The sequence below is a fragment of the Sparus aurata genome, chromosome 18 (assembly GCF_900880675.1).
Source record: "Sparus aurata chromosome 18, fSpaAur1.1, whole genome shotgun sequence".
Classification (NCBI taxonomy): domain Eukaryota; kingdom Metazoa; phylum Chordata; class Actinopteri; order Spariformes; family Sparidae; genus Sparus; species Sparus aurata.
Genome location: NC_044204.1, coordinates 17,195,029 through 17,210,794, shown reverse-complemented (window position 1 = coordinate 17,210,794; position 15,766 = coordinate 17,195,029).

Genomic DNA, 15,766 nt, shown 5'->3' with positions numbered 1-15,766 from the left:
TACGTTTTTCAACCCACTGAAATTGGAAATATTAATGCGCTCATACGGTGAGTTTGAGCACGTTTTTAGAAGGAAGTGTAACACCGCTGCAGCAGCAAAAGAGAGGGAGACGGCGTGGGAGAACATTGGTGCTCAGGTCAATGCGTAAGTTTAAATGTAGTCCTTTGCAATCACAATAATATTACAGGGGGAAACTGCTTGAGTGGTAGCCTATTAATTTATTTCATTTAGGAGCAACCCCGCGGGGGAGAAGCGCACTTGGCAGCAGCTTAAGATGAAACATAAAAACATTGTTCAAACAGGTAAGACCTCGGCATAATCTCATGGGGGTACCTCATTTTGATCATGTTTTACATTGTAAAGTAAATATTAAGTGGCTGTACAGTTGTTTTATCACCAACATATAATGCTGTTTTCACACACATAAATGTCTTCTCATCTATATCATGTTCTGTTAAATAATTAAGCCTATTTAAACTAACAGAGACTTCTACTCAGCCAACAGAAAGAAAGCAGATGCCCGTAAAACGGGTGGTGGCCCAGCACCGCCACCTCTAACGGAGGCAGAGGAGCTGAAAATGATAAAGATGGGTAGTAGCCGTTTCAGGGCGAGGCACACTTTTCTGACCGCTCTGCATACAGTTGCCTTGCTCAAGTGCTCTGCATCTCCGACGTCCCATTTGCAAAAAAAACGCAGCGCAACACAATATCTGCTGGGATGTGAGAGCATGACTTCGGTTGGTAATGTTGGAAATGTAAGGACGGATTAGGTTGTGTATGTAAATGATGGACTGTGACGTGAAACTGTACCGCTCAAAAAGATAATTATCTGGAAATGCAAGAACATCTATGCGCGGTCTGATAATCATCTCCCGACGAATATTTAATTCTCTGCGCAGTAATGCTGCACCTTTATCCACGGGATCATTATCAAAAGGACATGCCATGGTAGTGAAAATAGTCGCCACCTAATATAACTTCTAATGTAGGCCTACTGACTGATTTTTGCAATGATCAATGAGAGCTACACTACGCTAAAATTCGCCTGCTGACTGAATGAATGAGGAAATCAAATACCGTGTGTGGCTGAAAGAGGGCGGAGACAGAGAGAATACTCGAGGTTTGTTGAGAAAAACCTGGTCCCGATCAGGTTAGGTTCAGAGAGTATGTTACCATGGTAACTGACCTAGAGCTTAAGTTAACTCTCTCTGTGAAACAGGCTAGAGTTACCCCTCTTTCTCTGGTTTGAGTTACCTCCCTTTGTGAAACGGAAAACTCAGAGTTTCCCTCATTTCAGGGTTAACAGACTCAGAGTTTTCACTAAACCTGCTTTGTGAAACGGACCCCAGCTCGGCCCTTCCAGTTCATGTCATGAAATTTCTTGAAAAACGTATTAAAAATGTATCTTAAATTCACTGGACCTCGTAAAATACTATATATAGCTGCAATCCAAATACTTTTCAAGTAATGAATTTTTAAGGTTTGGCACGCTATGCTAAATTTGAGCATTTTTGTGATTATTGTGAAATGAACAATGACCAAATGAGTGACCAGTTTTTTCACTAGGTTTGTTTCCAGCTCCCCCACCCCCAGAAGTACTATGGCGTCATTTTAGTGCCAATAATCCGCGCGCATAAAACCATAACCAGCGCGCATAAAGACCACTGTCTGCGCGCTCGCGACCACTCTCTGCGCGCGCACGGTCACTGTTTTTTGTTTTTTTTTTCTTTTTTTTTAATTGCAAAATGCAAAATACAATAAAAATAAGCATATTCAAAATGCAATTATAGAAGTTGCTGCTTTCAGAACTGAGCGTAGCATTTCTTACATCCAAAGAAGAATAGGATATAAACAGAACAACAGAAAGTAAAGCAATTGAAATGAAATGAAAAAAAAAAAAAAAAAAAAAACATTTTCTTATAGGGGATCAATCAAAAGTAAAAGTTGATAAACTGTCATACAACAATAGGGCTTTCTTTGATTTCATAAGTTTTAATGATTCAAAGTAAAGCTGTAGTTCTTTTAAAAAAATGTTGAAACGTGGGGTAGTTTTTGAGAATTTACATTTGTGTAGAAAGTATTTGACAAGTATAACCAAGTTATCTATGTTATATTCTAGTTTTCTGTCCTCCATTATGAAACCAAATCTCACATTATTGTAAGTTAAGGTTGGCACATCTATATTATTATAGGTTATCCAATTTTTGAAGTCTTTCCAAAACACATCAGATAGATTGCATGAGAACATTAAATGTTGTTTTCTTATGAGGGAAAATGGAAAAAGTTATGGGCGTTCAGACCGAACGCGACAGACTCAAATACAATCGCTTCAGACGCTTCATTCGCGCCCACGATCATTTTGGACTATTCGCGTCATTCGCGCTTGCCCGCTCATTTTTGAACTGGTATTTCTCAACCCGCTGTCTTTCCACGTCTATCATGGCTGATATCACCACCGTCGCAATCATCTGCTTTGTGCATTATCACATTTCCCGGACATTTATTAAAGCAAATAGCAACACCTGCGGATTTGTTTGATCCATGACTAAACAGTATCTTGTCTCCCCACTGGTTCGACCAGAAGGAGCAGTCTGCAGCACTTGAGTGAGTTTCTTGAAGAAACGTGCAATGTGCTTTTCGCCCTTTACAGAATAGAAAGATAGCTTTTCGCTTCACATTGTCTTTGAGTCCCCTTGTGTTCAGTGAGACAAAAGATAAATAGTGTTTAAACAAACCATCTGCTGGAAAACGTCACAGCAGTGTAAACATCAACTAACAATTTAACAAAAGGTTACTTTGGTGTTGTAAACTAGTTAGAGTGTCTCCTCCTCAGATAAATTCCCCCATATACCTGTTCATTGTAGGTGTGTCAGAAGTTTAGTGTTTATCTTCAGCTTGGATGCGGCGACCATTTATAAAAAAAGAAAAGAAAGGTGTTCATTCTACTCTATGTTATTTGTTCAGGTCATACTGGGTGTTGTTGCTGTGCTGGACTGCATTATCTCAACAATTGTTGCTTATAATTTGCCTTCAAGTATTTTAATTGAGAGGGCAAAATATCAGGAACAGTGATGAATATAATGCACCCCGGCACAGAGGACACTTTATGACAATGTCAGCTAAAACTAGAAATATGTAAGTTTTATAAATGTAAGAATGTATGGCAGAGCAGTTGAACTGGATTGTCTTAGATTGCACAAGTGCGCCTTATGACATGGGTGATGAGTCTGTATATTAGTATGATATGTATATTAGTAACTGTAATGAATATATAGTTAATTAATAATTTTAAGTAATTTAAGTAAGAATTGATGCTGCATGCTGCACATCAGGAGAACTGAAGAGTAAAGACCAAAGATCTTATAGCTCAGGAGGATGTTACATGTCTCTTGTTAATGATGGTAGCCGGGTTCTGGTAGTTGCTGGAACAGTGATGTTTGCTGGATACAGGTAGGTGGAGGGGCAGTGATGCTGGCTTTGTCCTGAAACACTTTCAGCTCTTCTGGGTTTGTATGTGTTGTACCTAGGCCACTGTTCTTTTTCACCTTGTTGGTTTGGCTCTTGCTTCCAAGATGGCCATCTTTTAAGTGTTGTTTTTTCCCGTCATTTTGGGTTTTGTTTTTTTTTGTTTTTTTTATTCAATCCGCAACCTCAACCTAATAAATCTCCTGATGATCTTTTCTTTTACTCCACAGGATGATGCATCAATGAGTAGAGTAAGTTTGGGATAAGTAAGAATAGTTAACAAATAGTGATAGAATTCCATTTGTTTGCAATGAATTCAAATCAAAATTTAAATTATTTGCCATGGATTTCCAATTAGAACACAGTTATCATCATGATGCTGCTGTGAGTCCAGACTTCACCTGTTAGCCTCACTCAAGTCTGAAAGTAAAAATGAAAATAAACAGAATATATTACGATTTTATTGCTGTCAATGACTGTACAGGTTTAATAAACTTAACGGAGGTCAAAGCAATTAACATAAGCGCATATACATTTTGCAAAGCATTTATTGACCATTATTTACCGATTATCGTGGTTTTCCTGTTGTTTTCTATTGTCCGCTAAGCACTTCCTATAACTTTTGGAGGGCTACATGGACCGAGGGTTCGGCCAGCGTTAGTAGGCGTTTAAAGTGACCAATCAGAAAGGAGGGGGGTTGCGGGCCGTCTATTCAAAGCCCGCCCCCAGAGTGCCAAAACTCAGCAGAGTCGTGCGAGCAGGAGACAAAGAGGGAGACAGCGAGCGCGTAGAGAGTGACCGCGCGCGTAGAGAGTGACCGCGCAGATTATTGGCACTAAAATGACGCCATACAGAAGCCCCTTCTACTGCTTCTCTGAGCAACAACTTCAGGACAAAATCCACAAGGATTCCATTATACAAACAAAGAATCACTAAATGCGTAAATTTAGCTCTGAGGCCTAAACCTCACAAATTCTCATGAATTTAAAATAAGTTTCAACATGATTATTTTCATGAAAATCCATGAAATGAAGTCATAATAAAATTTATATTATTACATTTAACACAAATGCAAAATGGAGGTATTTTGGCTTGTGGAAAAAAAACCTTTGACTCTACTGCATCTACTCTAAAACATATTGATAATAACAGACTCTACTGATTCATCCATACAAGGGGTATATGTAAAAAAAAAAAAAACCTTACCTCTCACTTCAGGTGGTAGAAGGTAGATGAATGTTCGAAGAGTAGAGAGAAGAGATTTCTCAAAGTCTGTAGTCTTCGTCAAAAAATATTGCAGGGTTCAACACTGACAAAAGTTACCAAAGGCTGGCAAACTTTATGTGAAAACAGCTCATATACAGAATCCTGAGCAGATAGCTGGGCAGTGATTGGTTCCTGAGGTTGGGGGAGGCAGATTTTTGCTGCCACAGTGATGCAAATGATTCTGACTGATGATATCTGGAAAGGGATTGGTTCCAGAGGTTAGGACAACAAGCATCTTTTGTCCAACTCTCAACTTGAAGTCACATGTCACTCTCTTAAATGAAATTAAAGTCTTATTAGAATGCAACTGCTTCTGAAATGTTGTTTTTGTTTTGCAGTGTATCTACTACGTTGAGAGGGAAAATATATAAAATAACACATGTTTTTGTTCAGAAAAAGGCACAAGGTTTTAATGGCTGACAGTGTATCTAATACATTGCGAGGGAAAATAGTGTTGAAGCCTACCAGGAGAAGAAACATATCCAAATCCTGAGGTTGGGTGGTTGAACTTGTGTAGCAATGGGCATTAAGGTAATCAGTCTAGTGATGAAGTTACATACAGCCTCTCTCAGAATCAGCAAAATGGGGTGCAGACTTTATGTGCACAATTTGGTTTTACTCTTTGTACTTGACGAAGACAGAAAATGTCATTCTTATCTACAAATCGTTACACGTGAGCATACTGTAATGTGACAAAAGAAATGAGACCTTCCCCATCTCCCTCTGTTGCCTATAAACGCTTTTGGACAATTTGTTTAAGTTTTTTAATGTTGCTGTCACACTGGTCACACTTGTTCGCCGTTTTCCATCGATCCTGGAATATTTATGGAACTTTTAGTTGGAGCAGCAACTCTCTATGGGATGTTCAGGAGACGCAGACAGGGCAAACGAGCTGGTGCGCTCTTTAAGGCAGGAACACACCGGCACAACCGTTGGACGTCTGATGCGTTTGGAGAGACTCGGACGAGGTCGGGAACAAATATGTTTGGTGTGTTCAGTTAGTCAGAAGCTTTCGGAGCCGCGCGGACGTTGACGGCTCCGATTCAGAGTCTGAGGAGGTTGGCTGTCGGCCATCTGAGCCGATTGGATTCTCTGATTGGCGGTGTGCTAGCGAATCAGCGTAGTGTGTGGGAGGGGCGGAATACTGTGTGCGCATTGGTTTTCTACGCACTCCATTCCGTCATTTCTTGTTTTCATTTCATGTTTTGGAGTACTGGCATGAGACTGGCCGTTATTATGTCCGTTCAGGACGAATTAATCTGTGTTCGTTTGGTAATGCCTCGCTGCATGTTTAGTATGCAGCTGTTTTTGGCTGAAATAGTTACATTTCATTTTGATCGAAAGTAAAAAGAGTTGCGTGCATAAACCTCTAGTCCAGCGTCTTTATCACTATTGCCACCCGCTTATTGCATCTCGCGCAAGCGCAGAATGGACACGCTTCTGTGGCGCTGGCAGCACGTCAAAGCAGTGTGTTCAATGCAACTTTTGTGCCAAACGGGTCAGACAAGAGGCAACAGAGTGGTTGCAGAAGGGGATTTTGGACAGCGCTCCCTGAACAATAAGATGGATGAACTGCTGCTTCTTAACAGTAGAAACTCAGACTTTTGCAGATCTGCCACCCTATGTTTTTTGGAAACATGGCTCAGTGAACACATCCCGGACACAGGATTACACCTGCTGGACTTTCAAATTCTCTGAGTGGACCGCGTAACGGAGCTCTCAGGGAAGAGGAGGGGAGGTGGAATCTGCTTTTATATTAAGGAAGGTTGGTGTACAGATGTCACAGTGTTAAACAAATCATGCAGCCCCCACTTGGAGACACTTTTCATAAACTGTAAGCCGTTCTATTCACCGTGGGAGTTCATCTCGTTTATTCTGGTTGGTGTTTACATCCCACCTCAGGCCTGTGTTACTGAGGCTTTACAACACCTGGCTGACCAGACAACGGACATGGAGAGGAAGCATCCAGACTCTCTGCTCATTGTTTTTGGGGACTTTAACAGAGCAAACCTCATCCGTGAACTGCCAAGATATAGACAGCATTTTAAATGTCCCACCAGGGACAAAAACACTCTGGACCACTACTACACTATTTTAAGAAATTGCACTGATATTTAACAATGAACCTGCACATGTATGCATTCATCAGGGAGCATAATCATACATTATACCTATGTATACCTATGTGGAAGGTCCAACTGCTTGTTTTCCTACTGTAGCCCACGTGACGACAGTATTTTGCACAGAATGGCTGAATGTTATAGTGTACACTGTAGACATGAAAACTTCCTTGCAGGAATGGGCAGGTCTCACTCCTGAAGTGTGCTGTACTTTTATTAGGGCCCGAGCAGGGAACCTGCGAGGTCCCTATTGTAATCGTAATGATTATTAGGGCCCGAGCAGGGAACCTGCGAGGTCCCTATTGTAATCGTAATGATTATTCTTATTTTTTTTTTCCTTAGCACAAAATGATCGCATATTTCACTGCCTGAACATACCCCAAAACTCACCAAACTTGGAATATAAGTCACACCTGGCGAAAAATTTTATAATCTATTGTCGTCCTGAATTTCTACCACTAGGTGGCGCTGTTATTAGGGAAAGCACGTTTTGGCTAATAACTCCCATATACTTAGTCGCACACTCAATAACCTTACATCGACGCGTTCAGTGAATTGGGCTGAATCTCGTGGTATAGGCCACGCCCATTTCCGCCTACCGTTTTTTTTCGCTACGTCGCAAAATGTCGAAAACCTACTTTTTCGAACTCCTCCCAGGCGATTTCACCGATTTGCACGAAACTTAGCACACAGCATCTCTGGACCCTCCTGACAAAAAGTTATTAAAGGATTCTAATTAAAATAAATAATTTTGAAGTTATTAAATAACAAAATCCTGCAGATTTGGCTCAAAACAGGAAGTGTTGGATATTTCCACAGTAGTCTTATCAAATGACATGAAACTCAGGATACTACTTCCCCATGAGCCCCTGAGGCCCTGTGCAAAATTTTAGGTGATGACCACAAGGTGGCACTCTTTAAATTGATGTATTTTATATCTCCACAACGGTGCATCGGAATAAGACGAAACTTGGTACATTTATTGTCAGAATGGCCCCTGTGACTCACTCACCGAAAATGACCACCAGGTGGCGCTATTTTCAATGCAAAAGCGTTTTTGGCTCATAACTCCCACTTAATATGTTGCATATTATAAAACCTCATCCCTACGTGTTCCCTGCATTCAGCTGAATTGTTTGGTGTAGGCCACGCCCACTTTTGCAGTAACTTTCCGTTTGCAAAATCGCGACAAAAGAAAAACGTACTTTTTCGAACTCCTCCTAGAGAATTTGACCAATTTGCACCAAACTTTGCATGTAGCATCTGTAGACCCTCCTGACAAAAAGTTATCAAAAGAATTTTGATAGGCCTTAAAACGCCTGAAATATAACATGACAAATTCCTGCATATTGTGTTGAAAACAGTCAATCTTGCATATTTTTACAAAATACTATCCGATCATCACATAAATGTTCATAATTGTGTGGTATCGCCTATTGATGGTCTGTGTAAAATTTGGTGCAAATCGGCCCTTAGATGGCGCTCTGGTCGCAGTCTAATCATTTTGAATGGAAAGTAAATGGGGAAATCTTCAAGTCCTCTTCAAAACTCATCGACCTTCAACCTCTCCTTATCCCTCATACTTTGAGCTAGACACACCATTCTAACTTTTAAAGAGTCAGAAGACCTCAAACTATTGGGCATGTATTCAGTTTTTAAAGCACACGTTAGCCACACCTGGCCTGCTATCATCATCAACAGTGTCAGCAACAGAGTTTTGTCCAGTGTTAGTTTTGTAGAAGCGTGTGCCTTTTAGAGATGCTTCATTAGATCAGAGTTGCTTACAATGGACGTGGACAAATGAGATTAAAACAGTGTCTGTACTTCCATTTTGAAAACATCAACTTTCCCTCCGGACTCGCCATGGCCGCAGTTCCCCTCTGCTAGTTTGAGTGTGTGAGGCTGCTGTGTGCGTGTGTGGCTTGTGTGTAAACAGAACATTGCCACTGATTGGCTTAAGAACTCTCACTCAATGTTAGGGAGCCAATCATCATCACTTATGCGGTTGTCTCGCTCCTCCCTCCTCCCTCACCGGAGGAAAAAAAATTTCAGACCATCGACTCAGTCTTTGTCCGGGGAATTATGCAGCAGTTCGCACAATTTTTCTGACTTCAGCGTACATTATTCACACCGACAATAGCAGGCCACCGAATTATAAAGCAACGACTTCCTCAGCGGAAGGTGTTGCTTGAGCAAGCCCCGACGGCAGCATGCATCGACAGCAGCAGGCCCCGACGCGCGTGGACTGCGAGGGCCCGTTCAACGCTGCTTGCAGCTTTAATTAGGGCCCGAGCAGGGAACCTGCGAGGTCCCTATTGTAATCGTAATGATTATTCTTCTTCTTCTTCTTCTTCTTTTTTTTTTCCTTTGTCCAAAATGATCGCATTTTTCACTGCCTGAACATACCCCAAAACTCACCAAACTTGGAATATAAGTCACACCTGGCGAAAAATTTTATAATCTATTGTCGTCCTGAATTTCCACCACTAGGTGGCGCTGTTATTAAGGAAAGCGCGTTTAGGCTAATAACTCCCATATACTTTGTCGCACATTCAAAAACCTTACATCGACGCGTTCAGTGGATTGTGCTGAATCTCGTGGTATAGGCCACGCCCATTTCCGCCTACCGTTTTTTTTCGCTACGTCGCAAAATGTCGAAAACCTACTTTTTCGAACTCCTCCCAGGCGATTTCACCGATTTGCACGAAACTTGGCACACAGCATCTGTGGACCCTCCTGACAAAAAGTTATTAAAGGAATTTTGATAGACCACACAATACTCAAGTTATTAAATAACAACTTCCTGCAGATTTGGTTACAAACAGGAAGTGTTGCATATCTCCACATTGGTGTGGTCTAATGACATGAAACTCAGGATACTACTTCCCCATGAGCCCCTGAGGCCCTGTGCAAAATTTTAGGCGATGACCACAAGGTGGCGCTCTTTAAATTGATGTATTTTATATCTCCACAACGGTGCATCGGAATAAGACGAAACTTGGTACATTTATTGTCAGTGCCCTCCTGAGGACATCTGACAAAGGGTTTACCGATCCGCCACTAGGTGGCGCTCTGGCGTCACTTTAATTGTATAATTGGCCCTGTGCCCACACCATAACACTTATGGAAATGAAATTCATAGAGGTGCTATAGAATGGCCCCTGTGACTCACTCACCGAAAATGACCACCAGGTGGCGCTATTTTCTATGCAAAAGCGTTTTTGGCTCATAACTCCCACTTAATATGTTGCATATTATTAAACCTCATCCCTATGTGTTCCCTGCATTCAGCTGAATTGTTTGGTGTAGGCCACGCCCACTTTCGCGCTAACTTTCCATTTGCAAAATCGCGACAAATGAAAAACCTACTTTTTCGAACTCCTCATAGGTAATTTGAGTGATTTGCACCAAACTTTGCGTGAAGCATCTGTGGACCCTCCTGACAAAAAGTTATCAAAAGAATTTTGATAGGCCTTAAAATGCCTGAAATATAAAATGACAAATTCCTGCATATTGTGTTGAAAACAGTCAATCTTGCATATTTTTACAAAATACTATCCGATTATCACATAAATGTTCATAATTGTGTGGTATCGCCTATTGATGGTCTGTGTAAAATTTGGTGCAAATCGGCCCATAGATGGCGCTCTGGTCGCAGTCTAATCATTTTGAATGGAAAGTAAATGGGGAAATCTTCAAGTCCTCTTCAAAACTCATCGACCTTCAACCTCTCCTTATCCCTCATACTTTGAGCTAGACACACCATTCTAACTTTTAAAGAGTCAGAAGACCTCAAACTATTGGGCATGTATTCAGTTTTTAAAGCACACGTTAGCCACACCTGGCCTGCTATCATCATCAACAGCGTCAGTACAGAGTTTTGTCCAGTGTTAGTTTTGTAGAAGCGTGTGCCTTTTAGAGATGCTTCATTAGATCAGAGTTGCTTACAATGGACGTGGACAAATGAGATTAAAACAGTGTCTGTACTTCCACTTTGAAAACATCAACTTTCCCTCCGGACTCGCCATTGCCACAGTTCCCTTCTGCTAGTTTGAGTGTGTGAGGCTGCTGTGTGCGTGTGTGGCTTGTGTGTAAACCGAACATTGCCACTGATTGGCTTAAGAATTCTCACTCAATGTTAGGGAGCCAATCATCATCACTCATGCGGTTGTCTCGCTCCTCCCTCCTCCCTCACCGGAGGAAAAAAAATTTCAGACCATCGACTCAGTCTTTGTCCGGGGAATTATGCAGCAGTTCACACAATTTTTTTGACTTCAGCGTACATTATTCACACCGACAATAGCAGGCCACCGAATTATAAAGCAACAACTTCGTCAGCGGAAGGTGTTGCTTGAGCAAGCCCCGACGGCAGCATGCATCGACGGCAGCAGGCCCCGACGCGCGTGGACTGCGAGGGCCCGTTCAACGCTGCTTGCAGCTTTAATTCTGATTCTTCTTTTTTTTTTTCCTTGTACCAAAATGATCGCATTTTTCACTGCCTGAACATACCCAAAAACTCACCAAACTTGGAATATAAGTCACACCTTGCGAAAAATTTTATAATCTGTTGTCGTCCTGAATTTCCACCACTAGGTGGCGCTGTTATTAAGGAAAGCGCGTTTTGGCTAATAACTCCCACATACTTTGTCGCACATTCAAAAACCTTACATAGACGCGTTCAGTGGATTGTGCTGAATCTCGTGGTATAGGCCACGCCCATTTCCGCCTACCGTTTTTTTTCCGCTACGTCGCAAAATGTCGAAAACCTACTTTTTCGAACTCCTCCCAGGCGATTTCATCCGATTTGCACGAAACTTGGCACACAGCATCTGTGGACCCTCCTGACAAAAAGTTATTAAAGGAATTTTGATAGACCACACAATACTCAAGTTATTAAATAACAACTTCCTGCAGATTTGGTTACAAACAGGAAGTGTTGCATATCTCCACATTGGTGTGGTCTAATGACATGAAACTCAGGATACTACTTCCCCATGAGCCCCTGAAGGCCCTGTGCAAAATTTTAGGCGATGACCACAAGGTGGCGCTCTTTAAATTGATGTATTTTATATCTCCACAACGGTGCATCGGAATAAGACGAAACTTGGTACATTTATTGTCAGTGCCCTCCTGAGGACATCTGACAAAGGGTTTACCGATCCGCCACTAGGTGGCGCTCTGGCGTCACTTTAATTGTATAATTGGCCCTGTGCCCACACCATAACACTTATGGAAATGAAATTCATAGAGGTGCTATAGAATGGCCCCTGTGACTCACTCACCGAAAATGACCACCAGGTGGCGCTATTTTCAATGCAAAAGCGTTTTTGGCTCATAACTCCCGTCTTAATATGTTGCATATTATTAAACCTCATCCCTATGTGTTCCCTGCATTCAGCTGAATTGTTTGGTGTAGGCCACGCCCACTTTCGCGCTAACTTTCCATTTGCAAAATCGCGACAAATGAAAAACCTACTTTTTCGAACTCCTCCTAGGTAATTTGAGTGATTTGCACCAAACTTTGCGTGAAGCATCTGTGGACCCTCCTGACAAAAAGTTATCAAAAGAATTTTGATAGGCCTTAAAATGCCTGAAATATAAAATGACAAATTCCTGCATATTGTGTTGAAAACAGTCAATCTTGCATATTTTTACAAAATAGTATCCGATTATCACATAAATGTTCATAATTGTGTGGTATCGCCTATTGATGGTCTGTGTAAAATTTGGTGCAAATCGGCCCTTAGATGGCGCTCTGGTCGCAGTCTAATCATTTTGAATGGAAAGTAAATTTGGGAAATCTTCAAGTCCTCTTCAAAACTCATCGACCTTCAACCTCTCCTTATCCCTCATACTTTGAGCTAGACACACCATTCTAACTTTTAAAGAGTCAGAAGACCTCAAATTATTGGGCATGTATTCAGTTTTTAAAGCACACGTTAGCCACACCTGGCCTGCTATCATCATCAACAGCGTCAGCAACAGAGTTTTGTCCAGTGTTAGTTTTGTAGAAGCGTGTGCCTTTTAGAGATGCTTCATTAGATCAGAGTTGCTTACAATGGACGTGGACAAATGAGATTAAAACAGTGTCTGTACTTCCACTTGTGTAAACATCAACTTTCCCTCCGGACTCGCCATAGCCGCAGTTCCCCTCTACTAGTTTGAGTGTGTGAGGCTGGTGTGTGTGTGTGTGGCTTGTTTGGACACCGAACATTGCCACTGATTGGCTTAAGAACTCTCACTCAATGTTAGGGAGCCAATCATCATCACTTATGCGGTTGTCTCGCTCCTCCCTCCTCCCTCACCGGAGGAAAAAAAAATTCAGACCATCGACTCAGTCTTTGTCTGGGGAATTATGCAGCAGTTCACACAATTTTTCTGACTTCAGCGTACATTATTCACACCGACAATAGCAGGCCACCGAATTATAAAGCAACGACTTCGTCAGCGGAAGGTGTTGCTCGAGCATGCCCCGACGGCAGCAAGCCCCGACGGCAGCATGCATCGACAGCAGCACGCCCCGACGCGCGTGGACTGCGAGGGCCCGTTCAACGCTGCTTGCAGCTTTAATTAGGGCCCGAGCAGGTCATCGACCTGTGAGGTCCCTATTGAAATTGGAAAAATTATTCTTCTTATTATTCTTCTGCGCTTTGACTGCAGTTTTGGATGCCTGAACATATCCAAAAAACTCACCAAATTTGGAATATACGTCACATCTAGTGAAAAATTTGATAATTTAATGTCCGTTGGGCGAGGTCGTGACCTGCGGGCTCTGTAGCGCCCCCTAATGTTCCTCCCTGCCTTCCACATGCACGTAGATGAACGAAATTCGGTACGCTGATTCATCGTGAGCAGACGCACAAAAAAGTCTGTGGGGACCATACTGTCACTCCAACAGGAAGTCAGCTATTTAGATGTGTGGCGGCGTTTTTGTCCAATTCATGCCTACTTTGAAAATTATCTTGTCCTAGAGCTTAAACACCACAGTCTTCAAATTAACTCAGTAATTTTCTTCATGTCCTTGAAGAACAAAAGTTATTAAAATCTTTCAGCTGCGACATACTTTAGTGGGCGGGGCAGTGGAAACCATTTTTTTCCCTCGCGGTCAAGCATCGAGGCTTTATAACTTCAACATACAATTTCCTATCCACACCAAACTGCTTGTAAGTGTAGAGGGTGTCTCCCCGAACACATCTCAGCATCAATACTTAGTCTGCCATTTTGATTTTGGCCGTCATGTTGAAATATTGACAATCTTCGTACTTAAATTATCTCCTCCTACAGACGTAACGCCACCGACTTCAAAGTCACTCAGTAGCATCCTCTGACCTTGAAGATGAAAAGTTATTAAAATCTTTATCCTACGTCATACCTGCTGGCCACAGTGGAGCGGGCAATTCGAATCCTTCGCCGTAAAGCATCGTGTCCTCATAACTTCTTCATACAATGTCTTATCTCGGCCAAATCTCTCAGGAATGCAGAGGGAGTCGCCCTGATGAGATCTGTGTGGTCATGGGGCGTGGCGGTGACGCGTGGGCTCTGTAGCGCCCCCTATTGTGATGCCCCGCCTCCTACTTGTACATAGAAGGACGCAAATTGGTACGCACCTTCATCATGACCAGACGCACAAAAAACCCATTTGGATGCTTACTCTCACTACAACAGGAAGTCAGTTATTAGATGTGTGGCGGAATTTTTGACAAATTCATGCCTACTTAGAAAATTATCTTGTCCTAGAGCTTAAACACCACAGTCTTCACATTAACTCAGTAATTTTCTTCATGCCTTGGAGAACAAAAGTTATTAAAATCTTTCAGCTGCGACATGCTTTAGTGGGCGGGGCGGTGGAAACCATTTTTTCCCCTCGCGGTCAAACATCAAGGCTTTATAACTTTAACATACAATTACCTATCCACACCAAACTTCTATTTAGTGTAGAGGCTGTCTCCCCAAATAAATCTCAGCATCAATACTAAGTCGGCCATTTTGATTTTGGACGCCATTTTGAAATATTGCCAATCTTCGTACTTAAATTATCTCCTCCTACAGATGTAACACCACCGACTTCAAAGTCACTCAGTAGCATCCTCTGACCTTGAAGATGAAAAGTTATTAAAATCTTTATCCTACGTCATTCCTGCTGGCAGTTGCAGAGCCCGCCATAACAATCCTTCGCCATGAAGCATCAAGTCCTGATATCTCCTTCATACTATTTCCTGGCTCGGCCAAATCTAGAGGGAATCTAGAGGGAGTCGCCCTGAATAGATCTGTGCATCAATACTGTGTCATATCCATAGCGCCACCCGCTGGAAACCCACTGGAAACATGAAGTAAGTTTTATCGCAGTCAATTTTGGCGCCCTACATGCATGTACATGAATGAAATTTGGCATGCATGTGTGTTATGACAAGACGCACAAATGACTCATTTACACCCACACTGTCAGTCCAACAGGAAGTGTACTATTTAGCTTAGAAGCACATGAATGTATGGTGTACGTGATACAAGTCGCCACTAGATGGCACTGTTGTCTTTCAAGGCACATGTATCCTATCTAGATAACCTCTGAATGATTCCATTCAATTCCAGTAAGTCAGCCGCATATTCATCAGATTTTATTGAAACTTCAAAAGGTGGCAGCATGCACTTCTTGGAATAAAAACTGGTAAACAAAGCAGAACTTAGATCAAAAGCTTGACACTGATAGACAGCCATAAATAGATTTTTGAAAGAAGGCAAGTAAAGCATTATTCTACACATATTTATGTGCAGTGATGACAAACATAGTCAGATGTACATGGCATTTGCATCCTATCTAGATAACCTCTGAATGATTCCATTCAATTCCAGTAAGTCAGCCGCATATTCATCAGATTTTATTGAAACTTCAAAAGGTGGCAGCATGCACTTCTTGG